The sequence below is a fragment of the Glycine soja genome, chromosome 16, assembly GCF_004193775.1.
Source record: "Glycine soja cultivar W05 chromosome 16, ASM419377v2, whole genome shotgun sequence".
Lineage (NCBI taxonomy): Eukaryota > Viridiplantae > Streptophyta > Magnoliopsida > Fabales > Fabaceae > Glycine > Glycine soja.
Genome location: NC_041017.1, coordinates 9,241,645 through 9,248,511, shown reverse-complemented (window position 1 = coordinate 9,248,511; position 6,867 = coordinate 9,241,645). Strand labels below are relative to the sequence as shown.

Genomic DNA, 6,867 nt, shown 5'->3' with positions numbered 1-6,867 from the left:
TCAAATTGAGATAAGTAGGCTGTGACCGTACCGGTTTGGGTGAGCTTGGAGAGGATCCCTGTGGGATCTTCATATTGTGAAGTAGCAAATCGTCCTTCGAGGGCTTGCAAGAACCCCAACCAAGAGGAAATTTGCCCGCTCCGCGACATCCATTGGAACCATGCGAGGGCGGGACCCTCCATGGCAAAGGCAACAATGGTGAGACGATCGGGCTCAGGGGTTGAATGGTAAGCGAAGAACTGGTTTATTTTGAACATCCATCCCGAGGGGTCAGACCCATTGAAGCGAGGGACATCCAATTTCATGCGTGGTAAGGGATTTGTGGTGTGAGAAGGGGTCGGGTTAGCTGAAGAAGATGAATGAGAAGGGGTGTTGTGTTGGTTGGCTTCAATGGCGGAAACCCGGTTAAGGAAATCGTCAAGCTTATTGGGATCGTGAAGGTGGTTGGAGGCTAATTTAGCAATGGCTTTCTCGATTCGTTCCATATTGGACTTGGATCGTGTGGATTCGGCCATGGACAACACTCTCAATGAAGGCACCAAAGTTGTTATGGCCGAAATCCCTAATCTGCAATTTCCTAGAATTCGAGAGCTAGGACTCTCCAGAAGCAAGATAGAGAAGATGAGTTTTATTCATTCTGCCCTCTTTCATTACATGGTAATTGCTTTATATAGTATTCTTGTGAATTGATACTAACTGAATTGAAAAATTCTGGTGCTAGGGCTTAACAGAAAAAAAGCTTTAAAAGATTCCATCCTAACAGAATTGTAAAGCTCGTGGGTAATTCCATAATGGGCCACTCTAAGCCATGTCAGCTTCATTTTCCCTTTACACAATAAAGTCCTTCAGGTACTGTGATTTGGTCACCCTTCTCCTCTGCCTCTGGTTCTCTGTTAATAGATGCTCTGTTGCCTGCTCTGTTTGTGTTTCTGTTAATGGTGATTGTAGAACTTCATTCGTAACAATAAGTATACTAAGGAATCAAATGACGCGAACCTAGAAAGAGAGATGACGTTCTCAAATTCTCAGCCACAAATAACCATCTCTCTTTGGAAAAGGATAGTAAACTAAATGTAACTGAGGAAAGAAAAAACAAACCTCAAACCACTCCATAAGCCTCCCTCTTGTATTCCTCCTGTTCATTGGCGTAAAAAATAGAAGCGTTGGAATTGATTACAGTTGGCCACCATTTGGGCAATTTCCTTTGGAACGGAACCACCTTATTCTTCACGGAGTGCTTCACGGAGTCCCGAACCAGCGCTGATAACGGATTCGTGTCACTTCTCTGACCCCACGCAACAACCACCTCTTTTCCGCCGAGACTTCGGTCCCTCCGCACCACAACAAGCTTATGGCTAGACGCGTTATGATGCCAAAACGAAAACCTAGAAATCAATTAAGCCAAAACCGTGAAAACAGAAAAGGCGAGGAAGGTCAAAGTCGCCGAAGTTCCAAGGAAATGCAAGGTGGAAGGGCGCATGAAACGACAAACCTCCGATTATGGTCGAGAGTGACCAAGGTTTGCAAATCTCGGTAAGTGTCTTTGTCGGAAGATAGGAACTGTCGAAGTTCATATTGGAAAGCGGTTAGGGGAGTGAGGTCGATAACGACTTCGAGCTTTGGTTCAAATGAGGAGGTGGAGGTGGTGGTGGGAAGAGATAATTTGTTGTGACGTCTGCAGCTTCGACTGCGGCGGTGGAAGGAGGAGCACACAATGGTGAGACAGCAATGGCGACAACATGGGGATGGTGGAGGGAACTGGGAGGGAAAGGTGTTGACAGAGAACCCCACAATCTTGTTCCTTAGCCTCTTGACGGTCACACACACTTATAGCTCTGCGAGGGAAGAGTGAACAACAATGAGAATCTCACAATCTTTTTTTTTATTGATCTAGGGTTGTCCAAGCTCTCGCCCAATTAAACGTGCCATGTCAGCAACAGAAAGTGGAAACACAATGTTTTCAAAGACGGTTTTGAAAAAATGATGTTGTAAAGCATATTTAAAGTCGTTTGTGAGGAAACTGCCTTTAAAAAGTTAGAATTATTTACAAAAATGTCACCGCTTTACTTACTACATCGGTCTTTGTATAACCGTTGTAAAACTAGTGTCGTAAAATGCCTTTTTTCTAGTAGTGCAACTTCCATTCCTCCATAAGTCCCTTACCCTAACTCCTACAATGGGGATGTCAATCCATGGGACATGCATCACCAAAGGTTTCTTTGTGAACCAAGAATCATACCAAAAGTCAGAATCACCATTGCCCAACTTCATTTTGAACCCATATTGGAGATGTTCATAGCTTTCATGATCGCATTCCACGTCTTGCCCTTAACATCAAGAACAAATTCCCATCAGGAAAGTATTTTGCCCTTAACATCAAGAACAAATTCCCATAATGAAACTATGTTGCATTGTTTGTTTTTGTGTGTGCATGCACAAGTTATTTAGAGAATGATGAAGGTACCTTTTTATGGGGTTTTCATGGTAAGCCGGGAAGAAATGGCATTTTATATGTGGAGATGATGGCCTTGTTCCGAGGGATGGAGCTTTGCTGGGAGAAAGGCCTAGGTGGATTTCGTGTCATTCGAACTCACTCCATCTAGTGCAGCTGGTGAATCATGAGGTTCAACTGTATCGTGCCTATAGCAATGAACTCATGATGATTAAGGCCCTGATGAAGAGAGATGGGGTGTGTTAGGTGAAGCATTTTCTTCACGAAGGGAATGCCTATGCTGATGTTTTAGCTAAGCTGGGAGCTACTTCTTCAAGCGATTGGGATCTTCTGCAGGTGCCTCCTTTGGAGTTAACAATGCACCTCCTAGCTAATATGGGAGGGGTGATGTTTAGTAGGATTTAGTTTTGTTTAGTCTTTTGGCCTTTATCTCTTTGTATTAAAAAAAATAATAATAATCACACTATGAAGAAAACAAAGTTATTGAGAGGGTTTGTGCCAACCTAATTTAGTCCAACCTAATTTCTTTATTTTATTAAAAATAATTAAGGTAAACATAAGATTTTTTATTTTTATTATAAGATTGAGAGTTTTCATTTTTCAATGTTATATTCATATTTTAAATAAAATTTATTTTAATTAAATGTAATTTATGGAATCAAATAACAAATTTACTTTTCTTAATAATTTAGATGCTTTAATTCCCAAAGCTTAGAATGATGTAAATAAAAGAGTATAGTTGATATTTTTTTTTTAGTTTTTTTTTAGGTCTAAAATTGATTTTGATCTCTCAAATTTGGGCCATTTTTTTTTGGTTATGCAAATTGAAAATATATGGTCTTTCCCACCATTCTGGGGTTCAGTTCATGACTTTTCCGGCCACTGAAGCCAACCAATTCCTTTTTACTAACTACCCTAATAAATGACAGGCGAGAAAAGGCAAAAGGAGGGGATGGTGTTGAAAGCCTTAACATGTTCAAGCAACTTTGTGCTTGCAGCTTCACCTAGGATTCAGTCTCTTTGGTAGTATACAATGGCTTTGCTTGATCCATGTAGCATTGTAGGAGAAATGATTTTGTTGTTGATTTTTTCTAAAATAAAAGTAAAGTATATATGAAAAGATTTATAGAATTTGACATGAATTTGAATCTAGGACTTGTATATAATTACTATACTACATCTAAATTACGAGAGCTGAAATCTAAATGATCTTAGAATGACTAAGAAAGTTAAACTGGTAGTCATGTTTGTGAGAGTAATAATTTCTGGGATATAATAAATAAATACTATATAGAAGCTGTTGTTATTCTCATTTTTTTGGGTTTAATTCTTGGTGCTATGTACTCATTTTGGTACAGAGGCATTTTGTCAACCATAAATGTCGTGGGTGACCATGTAGTGATTGGAGTAAGTATGCTTGTCCTAAACTATTTATTAATCCCACATGCTATTTAATTGTCATTTGTCACACGATCCATGTGACCATTTTAAGAAAAACCTTGTCCAATGAAATTTCTCTGCTTCCAAGGACACATCTTGTGCTTACCTTGGACTCTTTGATGAAATATTTGGCTTATAAAAAAAAGGAGTGATGTGGTTTGGCACAAAAATTGTGGTGGTGGACTGTCCATTTTAGAAGGAGGAGGTGACATATAATTGGATGGCTATCTATGAGCCTCACTAACATATAATCTATCTATAAATATGTTCGAGCTGAAAAATAATGAATAAGTATTTTATCTGTAGGAAAGACGCCGAAATTAATATTTGGGATTTGGACAACTTCACTAAGATTTGGAATTCCAAATCCGTGAGTCTTTATTTCAAAACCTCTTACATTTATTTCTTAGAGTTTGAAAACTATCATTTAAATTTATTTCTAGATTAATATTATGAGATTATAAGTAATGTGATATTGTAATGAAAATAATATTTTAAAATATTATAATTTAAAATTATATTTTTATAAATTGATTTTGGTTGATTTATTGTAAAAACAGACAAAATATTAAAACAAGTTATAAAAAACAACATTGGTTGGTCTAGAACTGATGTAGAAAATGCCCTTAGAACATCGGTTTTGTCAAAACCAATGTTGTAAAAATAATTTCTACATCGTTTTTTTCATAATCAATCTAGAAAGTGATTCAGAATACACAATTCAACATCAGTTTTTTAGAATCGATGTTGTTATTCACCTTACAACATCGGTTTTGATCAAAATCGATATTATTTTTGTAATTTTGTTTTTTTTTTTTATATTTCTTACTATAGGACATCGGTTATCTTAAAAACTGATGTTGTGTAGTATATGTTAACATCGATTTTTGAAAAATCGCTGATGTTAACATCGATAATGTTAACGTTAGCGGTCTCAACCTTAGTTAAAAACCAATGTTGAAACCATATTAAAAGTCTATTTTCCAATGCTTACCATTATTTCATAAGTAAGGGTGCATCTTTATTCCCTTCAAGATTCTCATAGCCACATCTATAGCTTAAGCGGTTGCACCCATTATAAACATCATGGGGTGGAATGTTAAGCCCATCACATGGGATGTTGGATGCATGTTAAGCCAACATGTTAGTTTTCACTCATTTTGTTCTTCTGGTACACACAAAGCTCTTATATAGAAAGAAAACCATGTTGATGACTCCCTCCCCCTGTTGAGAGGAAGAATGATCCAAAGATTTGAATTTGAATTTCAAATTTATATTTAAATTTACATTTCATATTTGAACTAGAATTTAAATTTTTGAGTTGAATTTAAATTTGATTAAATGGCATCTAGTGGTGGGAGAGCATTAGTTGGATGTCTAATAAAAGCTTCAGATACCTGGTTAATTTTTTATATTAGATTTAAAAGATTTGATTAGATTTTCTAAGATCTCATCTTTGGGTTTATTTCAAATTTGATTTAAAGGGTTGTATATATTGTAATTCAAATTTGAGAAGATAATTGACTTGATTATATATTTTAGGTTTTTATCTTTGATTTATTTCAATTTTGATTTAGAAATTCTATAATTGTAATTCCTTCTATATGAATAAAAAGTTTATGCTTTATTGATAAAATTGAGATTGGTTCTCTTTTATTCTTCGTGAATAATTCAACAGCGCCGAAGCGCGTTAGACAATTAAAGAAAAGGCCTAGTTCCTCATGCTCTATCTTCCAATTCGAAAGTAGAAAAGGCCTAGGAAATTGAAAAGATCCTAGTACAATACTTTGGTAGGAAGTAGTTTTATGAACTTTTATTGAGCAGGTATATAAACGAAGAACTCAATTATCTTTCATATGCCTAAACACTCTTATTAAATTCACTCTTTTTCACCATTTTCCCCTAATGTTGTGAGTATGTGGTGGTGTCTGTTTTTGAGAAGTGATCAAATACATAAGGAAATGGGGGATACTAAAGGAGCACATTGAAGAAATACGAACGAACAAGTTCTCCATTGCCAAGGATCCTAACCCTTTTGATTGAAGACTTGCATCAAGCTGTTAAGAATCTTAATTTCTATTGAACTTTATACCAAAGATGTCCATTTTCTTATGGAACTCATTCCGGTGCCCACTTTCCTTTTTCCATCATTTCATGTTTTCTCTTTCGGAAAGAGACTCACCGAATTAATGAGAGGTAAGATTAAATAGTATGGTTAGTAAAATTTACGAGAATTTTTCATCAAATAAAAAAGAGTAACAAAAAAAAATTGTTGCTGTTGTTATCATTTCTAGTTTTGTATTATTTATTTTCTTGGATACAATGTGTTGATTTTGTTTTATATTTTTTTATCATTATACCAATTTTTCGATCATATACAATGTGTTGATAGTTCATCCGTAGTGGATTTGATAGTGAAATTTGTTAAATAATTTGATTATAATAATATACTTTTTCAAATGCCCCATATGTGTAGTTTGGTGACGTGAAGTAGTCGGGATGTCGATGCTTCGTTTGGAAATAATTTTTTTTCATAACATTGACTTTGACTATTTTTCCCATTAAAGTGTATTTTTTTTTTCATTTGAAAGAGGGAACAGAAAAAAAAGGAAAACATATAGTGCCAGAAGCATCAGCTGTAAGAAGATGCCTCATGGACCCAACCCAAGGGGTTTTTAAACAAATTTTGAATACAATTTTTGGAGTTTTAGACTGTCACAACTTGTATTTTGACCACCACAAATGATGATGGTAGAAATGGAACTAACCCCGTTAGTACGCATGAAATAAATCCACTTATTTTTAAAGTATGGGGATAAAACATGGCGAATTCTAGGGTGCGTAAGTGAAACTCCTTATGCACCATGGGTAAGTTTCGGTGAAAAAAAAGAATGTGTCGTGTTCGTCCGATTTTAAAATTAGAAAATCAAACGGTTAAGATCGATTAAGATACGATGGAAATATTACACCGGATA

At 35.8% G+C, this 6,867-nt stretch overlaps 1 pseudogene; it reads right to left on the bottom strand.

The window, feature by feature from the left end:
• Positions 1 to 1,099: 1,099 nt before the first annotated feature.
• LOC114389750 lies at positions 1,100 to 2,271 on the bottom strand (annotated as a pseudogene).
• Between the last annotated feature and the right edge of the window lie 4,596 nt (positions 2,272 to 6,867).